A 20,573-nucleotide genomic window follows, 5' to 3' on the forward strand; every position below is an offset into this window, starting at 1 on the left:
TGTAGACCATGGTTAGCATATGCCCTAGCAATTTCACTCTGATGTAAATATTCAAAAGAAGGAAAATGAACTGAAACAGATCATTGTATGCCCATGTTCACAGCAGCATCATTGACCAGTAGCCAAAAGGTAAAACATGGGGCTGGGGTGGTGGCTCAGTGGTAGAGCACTTGCTTAGCATGTGTGAGGCACTGGGTTTGATTCTCAGCACTGCATATAAATAAAATAAATATAAAGGTCCACTGCCAACTAAAAAAAATATTTTAAAAAAAGCTACAATGTGGATGAACCTTGAAAACATTATGTTAAGTAGGGGCAGGAGACAGAAAAGGTCATATGTCCTATGATTCTGTTTCTAAGAACTGTCTAGAACAGGAACACCCATGGAGGTGGAAAGTAGACTAGTGGTGCCCGGGGGTGAGGGACTGGAGGATAAGGAGTGAATGCCAGTGGGCATAGGGTTTATGTTTGGGTGATGAAAGTGTTCTAAAATTGGTGACAATTGCACGACTCTGTGAATATACTAGAAACCACTGAATTGTATAACTTAAGTGGGTGAATTATGTAGCATGTGAATTATACCTAATAAAACTATTTTGGGTGAGTTTTTTTTTTTTTTTTCCCCCACTAGTGTGGATCAAGCCCTTGGCCTTGCACATGCTAAGCACGTGCTCTACCACTAAGCTATACCCCCAGGCTCAGAGCTGCTATTTAAAAACAGAAGGCCAGGGGGCCCCAGAAAGCACGGGCATCTCCAAGAGAAGTAGGTTCAGGGCTTCTTTCCTTGGCCACAGTTGGACCTTCCACCTGGCCTGGGGTCCTGGCTTTGTTCCAGCAGCCCTTCTCAGCCAGACACCACCCTTCTCCTAGGCTTGTTGGGAGCTGCTGATTGAGAAATGTGGAATCAAGAATTGTAGCCACAGGGAGCGCTGTCAGCAAGGGGGCTGCTGCCGACTGTATTTTTGTAGCTTTGAGGATCCATCCAGGACTTTGCACATGCTAGGCAAGCACTCCTCCACTGTGCCACACCCCCAGCCTGGCTGCAGATTTGACCTACAAACAGCACCCACGAGGGGATAGATTTTTCTCATTTCTAAACTTTTGTCCTATGTCTAGAATACTGTTCTTCTCTTTGGACAGATGATGTGTTAGGTTCCTATTGCTATATAATAGATTTTACAAACTTAGCGCCTTAGAACAATGTCCACGCTTCCATGAATGGGCATTTCTGGTTGCCACTAACACTTTGTTTATGGGCACAAAAGAAACTCCATATTTTCATATGTCACAAAATATTATTTGCTTGATTTTGGGGTTTGGTGGTGGTTGTTATTTTGTGATAGTGAGGACTGAACCCATGGATTCTTTACCACTGAGTTATATCCCCAACCCTTTTTGAGACAAGGTCTAAGTTGCCAAGGCTGGCCTTAAACCTGGATCCTCCTGCCTCAGTCTCCCAAGTTGCTGGGATTACAGCCATGACCCACCATACCCAGCTTATTCATTTGCTTTTTTTAGTCTCTCACAGTTCAGAAGACCAGGCACAGATTTTGCAGGCTGAAATTGAGGTATCCACTAGGGCTACTATCACATCCAGGGCTTGAGCTCCTCCAAGTTCACTAGTTGTCTGTAGAACTTGGTTCATTCTGGTCGTAGGACCGAGGTATCAATTGTTAGCTCCTATTCCAGGTCCCTGCCCTGTGGTCCCCTCCATCTGAGTGGCATCCCTCACTGCAAGCCTTCTCTCTTTCTCTCTCTCTCTTTTTTTTTTTTTTTTTTTTTTTTTGAGATGGCATTTTGCTATGTTGCCTAAGCTGGTCTTGAACTCCTGGGCTCAAGCAGTCTTTCCACTTCAACCTCAAAATTACCTGGTACTACAGGTGCATGCCATCGGGCCTGGCTCAAGCCTTAATAGCTTCAGCTCTCTGGTTTCCTCTTCTGCAAGCAGCTGGAGAAAGGTTGATGTGATTGGGTCAAGTCCACTGGGTAATCTTTCTGTCCCAAGATCACCTCTGCCAGGTAAAAGAGCTAAGTGACAATAATGATGTATATTCACAGGAAAGGATTATACACACACACACACACACACACACACACGCACACATATATATTTGACTGGAAAGGATTATACCAGAATGAGGATCACTGGAGATCACAGAGAACTGTACTACCAAAGATTGGGGGGTGGGACATGAGGAGGATTAGAGCAAGTTAAGACTTTCTGAGCACATACAGAGAACTAGAAATGAAATCTAACAGGAATCTATATCCCCAAACTTAATTTGGGACTTTTTCTGGTACACACGTGTTCCAGGAGCAGTGAGATGGACCAGCTGGCTTTTCTCCTGGCATGCTGTGGTGCATGTGTGGAACGAGAGCCTGCTGGGAGCCAGGCAGGGGTGAGGGGTGGACAGATACTAGAGGCTACCAACAGGATGAGACTCACAGAAGCAAAAAGTCCCTGCCTGGGGAAGGAGCTTGAGTGTTCCCAGTAAGGCAGAATGAGGGCGGGGGGTTACAGAACTCGCTGATGTTTGGAGCTAGGTCCAATATCTCTGATGCGCTGGTCCCCTCTCCTGCCTTGTGCTCAGGGTGAGCTCTGGACCAACCAGCCTGGAATCCCCAAACACTAGGGGGCACTCAGCACACATACGCTGCTCTGTGAGCAAGCAGTAGCTAAACAGAGTTGGGGAAATCAAGGCAGTATTGAGGTGGAGGGTCTGGCTGGACCCCTCTCCATGCCCCGAAAGCCCTGCAGATCTAGGGGGTGCCTAGCTTGTCTAGGGGCCTTGAAGAGCCTGACCTCTGGATGCCCATCTCCTTCACCTGCCCCAACTAATTCACTTTGGTCATAAGCAGGCCACTGAAAATGGGTTATTCAAATGGGGGGAGTCCATCCTTGTCCCCTACCCCCTGCCTCCACCGTGGTGGGCTCCCTTTTCCCTCCATCAGCAAACCCTGCTGATCCTTTTCAACATTTAGCTCCTCCTCTTCCTCCCACCTCAGCGTGGTTAAGGATTTTCCCCAGAGGGAAGAAGCATCTCTCTGCTTCTCAACGTGTTGCAGGAGGAACCCAGTGCCTGGACTGTGTCGATTGCACAGTCCCCTTTTATAAACACTCAATTGGTAGCTGAGCACATCAACTATTTCTTTTTCAGACAGAAATGACTGTCTAACTGCTTCCTAAATTGATTCTCTGTAAGGTAGTAAGGGCAGTTATAATGATTCAATCAGGGTAGACCAGCTGCCAGAGGCATGTGGGCATGGAAGACCCTCCAAGAATTACCAGTGAAAATTGAGCCAGAACAGAGGCACCTGCTGCCCAGGGGCCCCTACCACCAGGAGCAAAGGAAGCTGGGAGGACAGAGCCTCAAGTATCTAGTTGTTCTTCTAAAGGAATAACCAGCCAAGGGACTGAGGGAGTGTGGCTGGAGAGGGTCAGGGGTCAGAGGAGGCTCAGGAGGAACTAGGAGGGAGGGTTTGAGGTTCAAGAGAAAGGTAGGGAGCAGAGGGAGACTGGAGAGGACTAGGAAGTGCCCTCTCCAGTGTCGGGGTGTCGTGCTGGGGGTCAGCTAGCTGATCTCCACTGAGTGGACAAAGGTGTGTGAGAGACAGCAGTGCTAAGTCCCTTTTTTTCCCCTTTATAATATTTTTTTCCTGGTGCTCGGAATTGAATGCAGAGCTTTGGACATGCTAGGCAGGTGCTCTACCACTGAGTTGCTCCCCAGCCCAAGTCCTTTTTATTATAATATATATATATTTTCTACTGGAACCAAGTCCCTTTTTATTTATTTACTTTTTTGCTGGGGATTGAACCCAGGACCTTGTGCTCACGAGGCAAACGCTCTACCAACTGAGCTATATCCCCAACCCCGCCAATTCCCTTTTTAGATTGGAAAAGAAAGGGCTGGAACTGGAAGCAGTGGTGCATTCCTGTAATCCCAGTGACTTCAGAAGCTGAGGCAGGAGGACTGCAAGTTCAAGGCCAGCCTCAACAATTTAGTGAGAAACTGTCTCAAAATAAACTAAAAGGACCTGGGAATGTAGCTCCCTTCCAGGGGGCCGCAGAGCACCCTTGGTTCAATCACTAGCACCACCAAAAAATAAATAAAACAAAATATAGAAAAATATACAGTTGGACTGCTCTAGTAGCAAAACAGACCCGGAGGGCTGCAAGGTGAAAGCAGCAGCCAGGGAAAGGGGGGATGCTCTCCCTGGGAAGGGGTAGCCTCAGCGTGTGCGCTGGGAGACGCAGGTGCATATGGACAGCAGCATCCACACGCCTGCTGCTGCAACGGCTGCTCCAGAGGCCTCACTTCATCCTCACTACACACTTCAAGTGCTGTCTTTGAACTCCAGGGACTTGCCTACCATCATCATGGCTGATCAATGCCAGGACCCAGGTCTTTCAGGTTCCTTCCAGATACTCCTGTGAGCTACCCTGGAGAGAGGCTTCCACACTGACTTTTGAACTCAAATGAGCTCACCTGGCCCGTGACCTAATCCTGGCCAAGTAAGCCAGGTGCCAGATGTGAGTCCTGCTGGGGGCAGTGAGGGATAGGGAGGGAGAATGATGGCCATGCATAAAATGACAAGGTCAAGTACAAGGTGATATGCAATCTAAGCTCTGCTGCCCAGCTGCCAGAAACAGCGCCTCAAAAGAAGAACAATTTGTAGGGATCAGGGAACACTTTGGCTTCAAGTTCTGGCAGACAGGCAGGAAGGAGGAAAGTTAAGCACCATAGTCGGGGGGGGGGGGGGCAAAGGAACTGGTCTTAGGATGGGTCTGTGCCCCCAAGCCTTCCAGGCCTTGTGCCCTGCAGCCCATTCTCGACTGTGCTGCTGCTGCTGCTGCTGCTACCGGCACTTGGGAGGTTAACATCTGTCTGGTGCAGCAGCCTGGGCAGTAGCAGCAGCACGGTGCTGCCAGTAACTCAGAAGCTGAAATGTGAGAAGCAGAACACCAGGGGCAGGGCTGGGAAAGGCTGAGCGAGCAGCATGAGGAGAGAGGGTTTCCCTGGCAGGAGCCAGAGCAGGCTGCCTGGACCTCCTCTCCTTGGCTCGGCTCCCTGCCGTGTGACTGCCCCTCCTGCCTTGGGCTGGGAGCTGTGGAAACCACTCAGGGTGGTGCGTGGTCATCATCCAAACCCTTCGGCCACCAGGCAGCAAGGTCCCAACCTCAGCTTCCCCCACCTCACCCAGAACTGACCATGGGAAGCCTCCCAGGCAACCCAGCCTTCTGGGACTCAGAGTCAGCAAGAAATGCAAGGACCATAGACATACAGCAAGGGCCAACTAGAGATGTGAGGTGCTGGGCCATGAGCCATCCTCTTAGTCAATCCCCAGCCATCATGTTAGGAGATATTATTATTGTGACCCCCAGTACATAGATGAGCAAGCAGAGGCTCAGAAGGCTGCACTGCCAGAAAATGAGACAGCTGATTTGAACCCGGGCTTGTCTCTAGCTAGACTCACACCCACCATGCCAGGAGGAAAGGTGGAAGAAGCTCATTACCAGGTTAGCACAGGTCCGTGAGCCAAACCCAAAGAAAGCAAGAAATGAAACAGCCCTGGGACCCAAAGGACGAGGTCCACAACAAACAAAAGGTCCAGCAGCTTCTGGGACTGCTATCCCTTGAGGGGGTCAGGCTAAGGCTAAGAACAGCATCCCAAGGAAGCAAAGGAAAAGCCTGGGTCCCAGGTCTGGGGATGGGGATTCCCCAGCAGCAGCAGAGACAGCCTTAATCCCCTGCAGTGCATCCTCTGGGGCCACAGACCACTGCAGGGTGCTCACCTGGACAGGTCATGGGGATTTCTGAAGTTTGACGTTTGCACAGCCCTGTTCGAAGAGTCAGCGACATTTAGGTAGAAGAGCACCTTGCAAGGCAGTGCAAACAATAACCATGACAGCCATGCCAAGCCAACCTGAGCCTGGCCTTGTCTCAGCTCTCAGAGCCTCAGTTTCCATGACTGAGGAGAGGAGATGATGCCAGTACCCACCCTGCACAGTTTCTGTGAAGAGGAAGTGAGGTCTTTGTCAGAGAGCCCTTAAAGGGCAAAGAAGGTGGCGGGGGCGGGGGAGGGGGTGCGGGCAGGTGGGAGCGCATGCCCAGCAGGTGTTAAGCCCTCAGTTCCATCCCCGCAGGACAGGGAAAAAAACAAAACAACAACAACAACAACAAACAAACAAACAAAAAACACCAGAAGTCTTAACATTAAAAACCTACATTCATACAAAAACTCATACATACACATTCATAGCCAGGTTATTCCTAACAGCCAAAGGTGGAAGCAACCCTAACGTCCATCGATGGCTGACAAAGGAGATACAATGGGATATTATTCAGAGTTAAAAGAAATAAGGAGGAGTCTGCAGCAAGCACCTGTAATTCCAGCTACTCAGAAGGCTGAGGCAGGATGATCACAGGTTCGAGGCCAGCCTGGGAAACTTAGAAAGCCCCTATCTCAAAATAAGAAACAAAAAGGGCTAGGGATATAGCTCTGTGGTAGAGTACTCCTGGGTTCCATCCCCAGTATCTTTTTTAAAAAATGTAGCTATCCTTAGCTTCAGGGAATAAGTCACATAACAGAAAAGACCAGGTGAACACATTTAAAAAACATTTGAGCACAGTGTAATAGCACTGTAATCCCAGTGACTCTGGAGGCTGAGACAGAAGGATCACAAATTCAAAACCAGCCTCAGCAACTTAGCAAGGCCCTGAGCAAAATAGAAAATAATAAGGGCTGGGGAGGGCTAGGGTTGTAACTCAGTGGTAGAGCACTTGCTTAGCATGTGTGAGTCACTGGGTTCAATCCTCAGCATCACATAAAAATAAATAAATAAAATAAAGGTATTGTGTCCATCTACAACTAAAAATATCTTTTTTAAAAAAGGGGATGGGTGGGTGGGGATGTGACTCAGTGGTTGTTAAGTGGCTTGAGGTTTGATTCCTGACCACAAAAAAGAAAAACAAAATTTATTTGTTTATCTGTTTTTTATTTTTATTTTTTAAGAAGCCAGGTATGGTAGCTCATGTCTGTAATCCAATTGATTCAGGAGGCTGAGACAGGATTGAGGCCAGCCTGGGCAATTTAATGAGACCCTGTCTCAAAGAACAAAAAGGGCTGGGGATATAGCTCACAGGTACAATGCCTCTGTATTCAATTCCCAGTCCCATACACACAAGAAAGGAAGGAAGAAAGAAGGGAGGAGGGAGGAGGGAGGGAGGAGGGAGGAAGAAAGAGAGGGAGGAAGGGAGGAAGAAAGGGAGGAAGAGAGGGAGGGAGGAAGGAAGGAAGGAAGTGAGGGAGGGAGGAAGGAAGAGAGGGAGGGAGGAAGGAAGAGAGGGAGGGAGGGAGGGAGGAAGGAAGGAAGGGAGGGAGAGAGGGAGAGAGGGAGGGAGGGAGGGAGGAAAGGGACACCCAAAAAAGGTATGAGTATCGAGAACCTGGCAAAGCCAAGGAGTGTTGCAAGAGTGTTCTGTGCCTGCAGGACATAGTCAGTGACCAGATGGCTGTACAATCACACAGGAGCCACTGACCATCATGTTGACACGCTAGACCCAAGACCAGTCATGAAGACGAAGATTACCAGGGGTTTGAAAAGCCAGTCCAGAGAAACTTCTTGGAGGAGGTGGGTTGGAACTAAGATTGGGAGGACTTGGTGGAGCTGGGAATAGGTCAGCACCACAAGTCTGGGGCAGCTTAGAGGTGTGACAGCGAGCAGAGCTGGCAGCAGTAGAGGTCCCTGAGCCACGGATGGCACGCTGGTTCTAGCACTCTGCCCCAAGTTCCAATAGGCGTTTGCTCCAATGGCTCACCAACAGCAGCAAAAGCTCAGAGGAGGCCTGCCCTCCACCTCCCAGGAACTCCTGAAGCCCTGGCACAGCCACAGCTTCCAGGGTTCCAGGATGGAGAACAGAGATGTCCTGTAAGACTGATCCAGCAACCCTCAAATGTCAAATGGCCAGACATCTTCCTGATGTAGCAGGGGAGGCTCAGGGACAGCAGCTCCTAAGCTGAGGTCTCCAGGACCCCTCCTCCAGCCACTAGCAGGCTGAAGGTGCGGGAGGTGGCTCCAGAAGCAGGCCCCACAGCTGATGCACACACGCTAGGACTGGACTTTGTTCCTCTCCTTACTCCCTCTCTTTGCCCCCAGGTTCCATCATCTCCCCTGCATTGCCCCCAACCCCCTGTGGGGGACATCAAACAATGCGGAACACCTCAGGGATCAGAAAGGAGGCTGTAGCCACACTGGCATAGGCCACGCACACCCTCCTTGCAGATCATGCAGAACCTACACATCAGCTGACAAAGGAACTGCATGATAGTTATCACTGTCTGTACCTCCTCTGGGCCAGCCATGTGCCAAGGGATTTTCATGCATTGTCCTTTTCAATCCTTAAAGGAATCCGAGATTTCATAGATGAAGAATATGAGCTTCAGAGAGCTTAAGGCAGAGACTTAACCAAAGGAACACCCTGATAGGTACAATCCCATAAAGCCAGGTGCAGTGAAGTGCCTGGTACAAGTCCCAGGAACCAGTCCCATGCAGGCTGCTGGCAGAGCTACAGTGTTGTTCCTCTGAGGTTCCCTACTCCCACATTCTCCATACAACTCTAAGGGATGAGTTCCTGACCCACACCCATCCAATCAGCTGTGTGGTGATCCCTTCAGGAATAAGCTGGTACCAAACTCTGGTCAAGGAGACACAAACTTAGGATCTTGCTGGAACTCATGGGAGAAGCAGGCTGTAAAGTCACAGGCCTATGATGTCAGGGTCTCCTCTCAGGAGGTGCTGGTAAAGGGAATATAGAGGAAATTTGGCTGAAAGATGCAAGCAAGCCAGTATCAGTATCCCAGGACATTGCTAAGTCCCAGACCCAGCTAGCTGTTGGCCCTTGCACTTACAGGATCTGCTAAGTAACTCTTTGAACCCAGGTCTGACTCCTGAGCTCCCCCACTCCTTTCCCTGCCCCGGGTCATCCCAGTAGAGGCTAAGGTAGCTCAAGAGCTGGGTCAAGGCTAGAACTGGGGCCGTGCCTCTCTCCCAGGCCCTGGAGGGAGTAATAGATGCTCTCAGGCCCCTCTTAAAGCCATTCCATCTTTCCATTTGACCTTCAAAGTTGGCATCTGCTTGCAGGAATCCGTCTCTCTTCTCCTGGAATTCAGCCTCCAGATGTCAGATCCAAGGCAGAGGCAGCAGCGGCACATGGCTCCCCCCAGAGTGAATCAGCCACATTCCAAAGGTGCAAACACAGACGCCACGCCCGCCCGAGGCAGCCTGGGGCTGCAGACTTCCTCCCCAGGCCTGGCAGCCCAGCAACCCCTCCCCTCTTGCCACTTCCCAGCCAGACCAGGCTTTGGGCTTCCTTTCCAGAGACATTCTACTGGCACTGGAACACACAGAGAGAACGCTGCTGGGGCCAGAGACACTGGGCCTATAGGCTGCTTCTCCAACACCAACCACTGGCCCTGGCCTGGACCAATGTGCTCACAGCTGTTGTCCATATATATGGGTTCATTCATTCAGCAGGTATTTATTGAGCACCTACCACGTGGGGAACACGATACAAAGAAGCCCAACCTCATGGAGCTTAGTGGAGCAAGGGAGTCATGCAAAACCAAGGTCACAGACAGAAAAGAATTCCAAGGGTGGGAAAGGGAAGAAACAGGGCTGACAGATGACAAAGTGACAAAGAGAGGGTTATGGGTGGTGAGACATGTCTTGGGGACACACCATGTGAGTTGAGGCCTGAAAATAAAAAGAAACTTCCTCCTTCTGTCACTTCAGGGTGATCCTTTCAGGAGCACTACTGCAATATAACCCCAAGGTACTGCCTCTGGCACTCACAAGTTCTTTTGGTTAGTTTGTGTTTTTTTTTTTTTTTTTTTTTTTTTTTTTTTTTTTTGTACCAGAGCTTGAACTTGAACCCAGGGGTGCTTAACCACTAGTTACATCCCCAATTCTTTTTTATTTTTTTATTTTGAGACAGGGTCTCACTGAGTTGCTTAGGGCCTAAGTTGCTGAGGCTGGTCTCAAACTTGTGATCCTCCTGCCTCAGCCTCCCAGGTCACTGGAATAATTCAGACTTTGATTATGCCACAGATTACAGTTCCATGGTTTTCAGCATATTCACAATGTCATGCATCTATCACCACAATCAATTTTGGAACATTTCATCATGCAAAAAAGAAACCCTGCTTAGAGTCACTCCCTAATCCCTGCCCCACCAGCCCCAGGCAGCCCCTAATTTATTTTCTGTCTCTATGGATTTTCCTATTCCAGACATTACATATAAAAAGAATCATACAGGGCTGGGGTTGTGGCTCCATGGTTGAGTACTTGCCTAGCATGTGTGAGGCACTGGGTTTGAGTCTCAGCACCACATACAAATAAACGAATAAAAGTAAAGGTTCATCAACAACTATATATATACGTATATTAAAAAAAAAAATCACACAATACCTGGTTCCTTGTGCCTGGCTTCTTTCCTTCAGCATGTAACATGAATCAATGCTTCATTTCTTTTTATGGCTGAATAATATTCCATTGTGTGCATAGACCACGATTTGTTTATCCATCAGTTGACAGACATTTGAGTTGTGTCGTTTTTTGACTATTAGGAATAAAGCTGCAATAGGCATTTCCATACACATTTTGGTGTGGACATATATTTTCATTCCCACTTAGGAGTAGAATTGCTGGGTCATATGGTAACTAGGCATAAACTTTTTTCCCCCCAGACTGGGAATTGAACCCAGGGCTTTATGCATACTAAGCAAGTCTTCTACCACCGAGTGACACCCCTAGCCCCTATGCTTACCTTTTGAGGGCCTGTCAGAGGGTTTCAAAGAGGCTCACCAAGTCCTCCCTGCAGTGTGTGAGGGTTGCGATCCCTCCACGTCCTTTACAACTTGTTAGTTTGTTTTTGCAGTACTGGGGATTGAGCCCTGGGATTTTGCACATGCAAACGCTCTACAACTATGCTACATCCCCAGTCTTTTTTAAAAATTATTTTATTTTGAGTAAGATTGCCAAGTTGCTAGGTTGGCCTTGAACTTGCCATCCTCCTGCCTCAGCCTCTTGATAGCTGGGCTAACAGGCATTTATCACTATACCCAGAAATACTTACTTGTTTTTGTTTGGTACTAGGGATTGAACTCAGGGACACTTTACTATTGAGTGCATACCCATCCTCCCACCCTTTTTATTTTTTTAATTTTAAGATAGGGTCTCACTCACTAAGTGCTGAGGATGGCCTCAAATTTGCAGTCCTCCTGCCTCGGCCTCCTGAATTGCTGGGATTTCAGGCATGTGCCACAACGCCTGGCAACACCTGTTTTTTGTTTAGTTTTGATTGTAGCCATTCTCATGGGTGTGCAGGAGCATTCGCTGAGGTTTTGGTTTGCAATTTGCATCTGTGACCGCAGTGCTGAAGCCAGTGTCCATGGAGGAAACTCCAATCTTTTGGCCTCAGCAACACTATTCAACCCTTTTCCTCTGAGGTTCTCTTCATTCCAAACCCAAACTGGGTAAACTGTGGATAATAGAGGGGAACTTGAGTCAGACAAGAGGGTGAGTGCTGCCAGAGAGCCTGACATGGCCTCAGAGGGTGACCAAGGCCCAGGAAAACATGGTGGCTTCTTCCAGGTGACCCATCTGCTCTCAAACTGGCCTGTGTGTCAGGGTGCCCACACTGTCCCCTTTGCTGAGGACCACAGTGCCTCCAGTTGGGTTCTGCTGTGATCCAGCTCCTCCTTTGCAAGGGTCAAGCCCAAATCTGGTGGGACGCTGCCAATGTCTGCTGCCTGAAGGCCTTCATGTAAAAGGAGCAGTGGGAAACCAGAGGGCTCCCTGCTGTGTCCCCAGGAGCAGAAGGAGGAAGAGGGACCTTTGACAAGTTTCTGCACAACTCTTCCTCTCTGACCCCCATTAAATGTCAGCGACATGAGGGCAGGGCTTCATCTGTTCTCACTGCCACATCACCAGGGAACAAGCAGGCCATAGATATCAGCTGAACAAATGCATGAACAGAATGTAAGAGAACCAGGACTGGGAATGTAGCTCAGTGGTAAAGCACTCGCTTAGCATGCATGAAGCCCAGCACTACAGAGGAAAAAGAGGGTGGGGAGGGACAACCAAGAAGGATGTAAGATGGGGGTTAGACGCTCAGGTGGTGGAGTGAAACACTTTGGACCTGAAACCCACCTCTGTGACGTTAAAGCCGTGTGCTCTTGATGAAGCACTTGGTGTCCCTGAGCCTCCCTCTTGCCATCTGTCAAAGAGTTCTGATAGTGATGATCTACCCAAAGAGAGATTTTGAGGATTAAATGCAATAATGCACATCAAACAATATTTCGTGCCAACTTTCAGAGACCAGGTCATGTAAAGTCGTCGTGTTGGTCCTCATAATACCCTTCTGAAATAGGACCAACCATGGTGTCAGAGACCAGGAACCTAAACTCAGGCCTGGGGTAGAGCACTTGCCTATGGTGCTCAGGGCCTTGGCTTCCAAAAGAAACAAACACATCAGGGCTCAAGGAATCTGTCCTAAGGCTGGTAGGGGTAAAACCTGGAACTGAACCAAACCCCTGACACTGGACAGGAGCTTTGGTCCAGTGCTGTGAGGACACTAACAGGTGTAGGAAAACCAGGCAGGTAGGTGACAGCCAGGATGATCCAGAGGGGGACACACTCTTCAGCCCACGCCCCTAGATGCAGTGTCTGGCCCACTGTGGGGCCCCATCAAAGTGAGAAGGTCACAGCAGCTTTCTGAGACCCCTAGAGAAAGAATGGTTTGAGGTGTTCTGAGGTGGGAGCTGAGCCTGCCTGGAGGGTGGGGGTGGATGGCATAGAGACCCTGAGACTAGAGGGCTCCAGGACAGAACCCAGTGGACGGCAGGACTCAGGTGCTGGGACAAAGATGACAAAATACATGTAACTTTATCAGGGAAAAAAAAAAACACATAAGTCAGAAGTTTCTGGCAGTGAAGCCTGGCTCCTCAGCTGGGCTCCTTGATCGGGGTACTTTTTCCTTTCCCACCTATACAGTCTCAGCAAGGACAGGGAAGAACCCAGATCCCTGGGCCTTTGAAGGGTGACAGGTGATCCAGATTTCTGTTGAATCTGAGTCTATCTGGAAGTGCTCCAGAGGACTAGCCCAGGGGAGAAGTCAATCCAGCCCCTAAAAATGCAGGCCCAGTGATGGAGGAAAAGTTTCAAGTCAAGGAGGTCTCTGGGATACCTGATTTCAAGGGCCACCTGCAGAGGAGGTGCTGAAACCTAAAGGAAAAGTCAGTTGCTCTGGGGCCTCAGCTGAGAGGAGGTCACGGTGTGAAAGGGATAGTAAGGGACAGTTTAGGACAGAGCACAAGAGGAAGAAAGCCAGCATGCAGTTCAGCTGTGAGTGGGTGACCTGGGGTGGCCTACTCTTTTGAGAAACTTGGCAGGGGAGGGCTGGAGACAGGGCCATGGCTTGAGACATTTATTTTAAACAGAGGAGAAGCTCTGGCTGATGACAGTGCTCTGCAGAGATTGGAATGCGTTTAAATTCGGTCATGGAAAACAATTACACACACCAGGCTCCCAGCTGCTAGAAGGCTCCGGGAAGGGGTTTCTCTTGGCTGCCTGGCTGGGAGGTCCAAGACAATGGTTTTGAAGGTTTATTCAGAGGACCACATGCACTGTAATCACTTGGGGAACTTGTTAAAGACACAGATCCTTGGGTCCTGCTCTGGACTTTCACCACGCCCTGTCCAAGGACCCACGGGGGCTCCAAGTCTCAGAATGTTGCCAGAGAGGTCGGGGCTCCCTAGAAGGGGACAGACAGCTCAGTGCTCAACAGTGCCCAGAGCTACTGTTCCCCTCCTCATTTCATTCCATCCTCCTTCCTCCTGGTCCCATGACTCACATGCATGGCCTTGGGTCTCTCTGTGTTCTCTTGGGGATTCCTCTACCTCTCCCCCAGCATGCCACAACTCACCACACACCTGGAGAGTGCTACAGCTCTAGTTGCCCCTTCAGCTCAAGGTCAGGGCGTACAGAGAGGTCTCAGGTACCCATGTGGAGTCAGGTGCTCAACACGCCCAGCTTTAAGACCAAACCCCAGTTGGGCATGGTGTCACACGTCTATAATCCCATCTACTGGTTCCAGCTACACCTGTGCCCCCTGAGAAGGGGGTGGCTGACCCATCTCAGACCTGGGAACAAAGCCCAGCTATTGTGGACAAGAAGAGCAGAAAGTATCTGTCCCCTTTGGTCACTGCTCCCCATCTGCCATCCCTACAACCTCCCATCATGTGTGTGTGTGAAGAGGTCTCTAAGTAAGGGACCCACAAAGTTTGTGTTCCAGTGTCAAACAGTTTGGGCTTGAATTCCATCCCTCCTATTTCACAGCTGTGTGCTCTTCAGAGAACCGTATAACTTCTCTGAGCCTCCCTCTCAAATGAGCCTGATAATGGGTTCCATTTTGGTTCTGTCCCATCAGTACCTCAGACTTACTGGTGATCTGAGGTAAGGGCTCATGTAACAGCCCAGTTCCCCCCAAAGAGGACAGGATCCTGCTCCTGACTCAGCCATGTTTTACATCAGAGCCTAAAGACCAGGATGGGGAGCTGCACCAGGCTAGGGAAGGGGTGAATTCTAGAAGACTCACCATTCCTATCCCCTTTAGTGACCTCAGAGGTACAGACCAGCCTTCAAGGAAAGAAAGCACTTCTTCCTCCCCTCCTGCTGTAGAGAAGCCAGAAGAGCCATCAGCACAGTGGCAGAGCTCAGATTGGCCACTCTGAGGCCCTTCCACACTCAGGACAGCAGGAGAGAAGTCAGTGGGTTTTGTGTGTTTTCATCTCTCCAGATCTGGAGGATGACTGGGTGATTCTGCCTGATATGTAGCTGCAGGTGGCAGATGCAGCCTGCCAAGATGACACTGCCTTTGTTCTACTTCAGATATCAGGATATTAGCTGTACCAGGTTCCCTGACCCATACCCTCTTCCTGGCTCCCACCCTTCCACTCTCTCCTCAGTCACTTGTACCTGATCCAGACTCTGGAGAGGTGACAAGCGCTTTCTCAGGCAACAAAAGCATCTCAAGGGAGAACAGACTTGGCAAAGGCTCTGCATGCCCTTGTTCTATGCACTGATTTTCAGAGTGTGCATTATAGCAGGCCAGTTCTGAGGCTAGCAGAAGCAAAAAAGGCCCTGCCAGTCCATTCTTCACCTCTGGAGGTCAGTCTTGACCCCTTCCCCAGCACTTCGGGAGGAAAGGGAGGCCTGTGTGGAGGACCCGTCCTGATCAAGGTCGCCCCACCCTGGTCTCCTAGGCGTTTCTGGCAATGACGTCAGTCTTGGGTTCCAAAGCAGGTCTGGCCACTTCCAAGCTGTGTGACCTTGGGCATGTTATTTAACCTCCGAGTCTGATTTCCTCCAAGATAATGGTAGTGCCTACCTCCCACCATCTCCAGGATGAAGTGAAAAAGATATACAATGCACCCAGCATGTTGCCTGGCACCTGCTCAAAACCGTTGGCCATCGTCATCATAACTCCATCCTCTTATTCTCATTCTCCACTTCCGCCATACCAGCAGGTTTCAAAGCACTGCTGTTCTGACTCCCTAGACCTGGAATGCTCTTTCTGGAAAGTTCTCTTACTTAGTTCCCCGTAAGGCTTGCTCCGTTGCTCCGTTCGTCTTGACTCTTTCTCAGTGACCCCGCTCCACTGCTTACATCCTTGCTTTGGCCCTTGTCTGACAGCCTACACGTTTTACTTATTAGTCTCGCAGGTTGGCCCCTAGTGCCTGGAACGCACGCTCCCTAAGGACAGGTCTGTTCCACTTTTCACTCGTGAATTCACCAGCACCGGGATGAATGAATGACGGCGCGGACGTGCCTGGCCCAGCGGGGCTGGAAGCCGAGAAACCCGGGTAGCTCAGGGACAAAGCGGGACCACACCTGCGCGGGGCTGCGGGCGTCTCCCGCCAGGCGCCTCCAGCGCGCGCCCGCGAGGTCACGTCCGGGGCGCGCCGGCCGGAAGGAGGCCCCGCGCGGGGTGGGAGGGGCGGGGCGTCAGGACGAGACCGCGCCCCCAGAGAGGGCGGAGCTACCCTGGCCGAGGCCTTCTTGCACTTCCGCTCCCCAGTCGGCTCATTCATATTCATAAAGTGGTTTGGGGGGCGGAGCCATGCTAGTTCGCGGCGCCCCGCCCCTGAGCCTGGGATCCCGCCCCGGCGGAGACTCGGGCCCCAGTGGGGCGCCCCCGGCTTCCGCCCTGGGGAGGGAGTTTCCACTTGGTCAGGACTCAAAAATGTGTCGCGCCCGTTCCTCCACCCTCTGGTCCTTGCTCCGGGAGGGTGGGGGGGTCTCCTCCCTCAGAAGGCAGGAGGGGAGGGGTCATGTGAGGGACCGCTTCTCGGGTAGGTCTGTGAGGATGCGAAGCAGACCCCTCCTCTTGCCCCGAGTTGGTGCCCGTCCTTAAAATCTCAATTTTCTTTTCCTTTTTAAATTTTGGTGTTGGAGATCAAACCCAGGGCCTCGCGCACGTAAGGCAAAGGCTTTACCATTGCGCTACATCTCCAGCCCTTCTAATTTTTAATTTTGAAACAGATCTCGCTAAATTGCTGAGGCTGGGCTTGAATTTGCAATCCTCCGCTTACCGAGTCCCTGCGACTACAGGCGCGCACCACCGTGCCCAGCCCCATCCTCATTTTTATTTGTCATCATCATTATCATTATTTTTTGGAAATGGGGATTAAATCAAGAGACGCTCTAGTACTGAGCTACATCCCCAGCCCTTATTATTTTTATTTTGAGACAGTATCCCTAAACTCTGCAGGCTGGCCTCAAACTTGAGCTCCTCCTTCCTCAGCCTCCTGGAATCACTGGAATTGCAGGCCTGCTCAATCACACCCCGCCCCATTTTGAGACAGGGTCTTGCTAAACTGCTGAGGGTCTTACTAAATTGCTCAGGCTGGCCTTGAACTTGTGGTCGTCCTGCTTCAGCCTCCCGAGTCTTTGGGATTACAGGCACATGCCACATCCTTTTTTTTTTGGACCAGGGATTAAACACAGGGGCACTTTACCACTGAGCCACATCCCCAACCCTTTTTTATTTTTGAGATAGGGTCTTGCTAAGTTGCTTAGAGCCTTGCTAAATTGTTGAGGCTGGCTTTGAACTTGCCATCCTCCTACCTCAGTCTCCCCAGTCACTGGGATTACAGGACAGCACCACCATAATTGGCTCTCATTCTCATTTTTTTTTTTTTGGCGGGGGAGGTGCTGGGGATTGAACCCAGGGCCTTGTGCTTGCAAGGCAAGCACTCTACCAACTGAGCTATATCCCCAGGAGCTGTGCCTTTTATAGGAACTACCTCTTTTAAGCCTCTCAACTATTTGAATGAAGCATGTATAATGTCATACATAGAAGCTCAGAATGACTGAGTGACTTGACCACAATCACACAGCTGGCCTCAGACTTTTTGGAGGGGGTTGGTGCTTGTCTACCACCCTTCCGGAAATGGGGCTTCCCTAAGGTCATCTGGTCTTACTGGGTGTGGGTCTCAATGCCCCAGTGCCCCAAAGAAGCTACATATAGGAAACCAGCAGGGAGGCAAGGCAGGCTGCTTAATGCAAAATGAAAACAATGGGGCTCAGTGACAGCAGAACATTTTACCCAGCCCTCTGCACCTGCACATGTCTGTGAAGCCAGTCCTGATGAAGGGACCCAGGGACGCTAAGAGCAGTGCAGCCTGCATGGATGTTCCCCCCTCTGTGATGTCATTCTCCCCCAAGACCAGAAGACTCATCCTGCCTTGGCACCCAGGGCCTGGTCTCTAGTCTTCCCAAAATCTGAGTATTTCAAGCTTTTTAGGACAGGTTTCTTAAGGGTCAGGTGAAACCCTTAAGGAGGGTGTGTCTCAAACCCAGAAGACCTCAGGGCTGTGCCTTCTAGGCACTTTCAGCCTTAGCTCTGTGGGCAGGTGGTGCTATATTATATATGCCAGGCCCATAGTGGACCTTGCTTCTGACTTGAAGCCCTCCTTTCTCCCTGTAGCAGGGTGTGAGAAGCAGCCAGGGCTGATTCCCAGAATAAACACCCCACCCAGAGACAGTCCCAGCCCTGCAGGCTCAGCAAGCCAGCACCAACCAACAGAAAGAGCTCAGGAGGCTGCCAGCTCAAGGTTAATAAGTCATCCTGATCGCACTCCCTCCCTCACTCCTCCTTGTGCCTGGGTTGCAGCTTCATTAATAATAATAATAGCTATCATTTGTTTCCCTCTATCTCCCTGCCAGGCCCTGGTGGAGCCTTTTCTATGCATTCTGCACCGAGCCTCACACAGCCCTGTGATAGGCTTCCTGAAAACTGATATTCCAAAGTTAGGGAAACTGAGGCTCAGAAAGGTCAGAGGGCTTGGGCAAGATCAAGGGTTGAAACGTGAGACCTGCTACCATTTATCCATCCTAGTTCCTATGGTCTCTCTTGTGTCTGCATCATAGATCTTAGGGCTCCTTTCACTGTGTTGCCTGTGTCTTTCATGCTCAGCTCAGGCTCTGAAAAGATAAGGACTGTCCCTACACCTCTGATTTCCTGTTGGACCTAGCACTGTGTCAATCGAAGAGACATCTTAGTAGGGCTTACGAAGGTCCTACATTGGGCAGGACACTCTCCTTGCAGTGGGCAGGTGCATGTGTGTGATTAGTGAGTGGCATTTCCTCTGGATACTGACAGGTAAGAGGTCCCCACTAGACCTCCTTAAAGGTGGGTGTGGGGTTGCCTAGCCCAGGGCACAGTATGCCTTCAGTAAATGTTGAATAAACACATAATAAGAGCATAAGGACCCGTTGGACGAATGGGAACCTAGGATGTATCCAATAAATATTTCTTGGTGAAGGGTTAGAGCACCAGATTTAGCCACCAAATATATCATTCAGTGATATTTAGGAAGCTTTGCTATATGACAGGCCTCTGCAAGACTCTGCAGGGGGAGTGACAGGGCAATGTCTCTGAGTTCTTCTCCTTGGGGAACTCTCAGTCTAAAGGGCAAACCACCCTCCTGCCAAGCAGCCTTGTTCTGAGCACACAGGAAGGATGAATGCTTAGAGCAAGAACCGCTGGAGACAGCGGCACTGGCAGAGAGTAGGGAGGGTAGGCATTCCTCCTTGCCCACCTTTCACTAAGCAGGCAGAGAACCCTGAGAAAACAGTTCACAGGCTAGGTCTCTTGGGTGGCCCCCACCTTGCCAAGTTATCTTGCCTAGGGAGTTGGTAGGTCTGAGTATGCACTTTGGAATAAAACATTAGACCCACCGAGATTATAATCTGGACCATGTCTCCTAATAATGTATAAAACTGTGGCTAATTTCTTTCTGCCTCAGTTTCCACATCTGTGAAATGAGAATAATAACTGGTCCCATCCTCAAGGCTGTTGGGAACTTAATGAAAATGTCCAATAGAGAGAAAGAACTGTTCTGGCTGAGAATTAGGGGTTTCTGGTTGGGTCAGCCCCACTGAGATTACAGAGTTCTTTCTTTATGCTTGTTGGTTTTATAGGAACCAAACAGACAAATTTAGGGGTTTTTCTGGAGGCAGCAGATGGGTCCTGGAATTGGCCAAGCCATGGGCCAGGCCTAACATCTAGTAGTGGTTACTAACCTGTGTTGAGTGTACCTTAATTTTCACAACTGCCTCAGAAAGGAGGTATATTATTTGCCATCCAAAAGCTGTATCCAGAGAGAGTGGGGATCCCAGGTCAGAGTTCTTCCTGGGAACAAGTACAGAAAAAACAGATTTGCAGATAGTCCCTCCAGAGTAAAGTCCCTTCTTTCTTTCTTTCCTCTCCCTCCCTTCCTTCCTTCTTTCTTTCTTTTTTTCATTGCAGTACTGGAAATTGAACCCAGGTGTGTTTTGCCACTGAGAAGCATCCCCAGTCTTTTTAATTTTTTATTTTGAGACAGGTTCTTACTAAATTGCCCAGGGAATTGCTGGCCTCAAACTTGCAGTACTCTAGCCTGAGCCTCCAAATAACTGGGATTACACCCAGCCCTGGATTAAGTTTCTTGTAGCCAAGTCTCCTTCAGCTGGGGTTGTTGGGCAGTTTATCCACACCCTCTCATAGTACCTAGCATCCTACAAGCACTGATAAACATCCTCACACCACCACCCTAGGCAATTGAACTTAGGGCTCTTGCAGCTATTTAACTCAGGGCTCCTGCATGCTAAGCATGCGTTCTACCACTGAGTTACACCCCCGGCCCCGAGATGAACATTTTTGCCAACAGATTTAAGTCAGTCAGTTACTGCGTACCTTTTTCAATACACCTGGATTCCCTGGGGCTGCTGCCCTGCCTGGCTGAGATTCGTTGTATGACTGCGTCTGCTTAGGGCGATATTCCTGGCTGAATCGCGGCGATTCCCGACGCCGGGAGGGGGCGCTCTGAGGCCCTCCGCTTAGGCCCCTCCCGACTAGTCCGCCGACAGCGAATCGGCCCTTAACAGTCCCCCGGGTAGACGCTTTAGTTCCCGAAGCTGGCCTTCCCCTGGGCCCATCTGCCGGGTAATGTTTAACCCGGTCACACTC

General features: G+C 50.1%; 1 protein-coding gene across 2 annotated transcripts in view; it reads right to left on the bottom strand.

Annotated features, from left to right (window-relative positions):
- Window positions 1-20,573, bottom strand: part of TFAP4 (transcription factor AP-4) — a 38,682-nt gene that overhangs the window by 17,327 nt on the left and 782 nt on the right. Inside the window, exon 2 of one of the 2 annotated variants that reach the window (XM_079121358.1) lies at window positions 19,649-19,757. The exons of the other annotated variant lie outside the window; for it this stretch is intronic. The gene's annotated coding sequence lies outside the window, so the exon portion shown is untranslated. The remainder of the gene's footprint in view (window positions 1-19,648; window positions 19,758-20,573) is intronic. 2 annotated transcript variants of the gene reach the window in all.

Source organism: Sciurus vulgaris, assembly GCF_902686455.1.
Source record: "Sciurus vulgaris genome assembly, chromosome: 18".
NCBI lineage: Eukaryota > Metazoa > Chordata > Mammalia > Rodentia > Sciuridae > Sciurus > Sciurus vulgaris.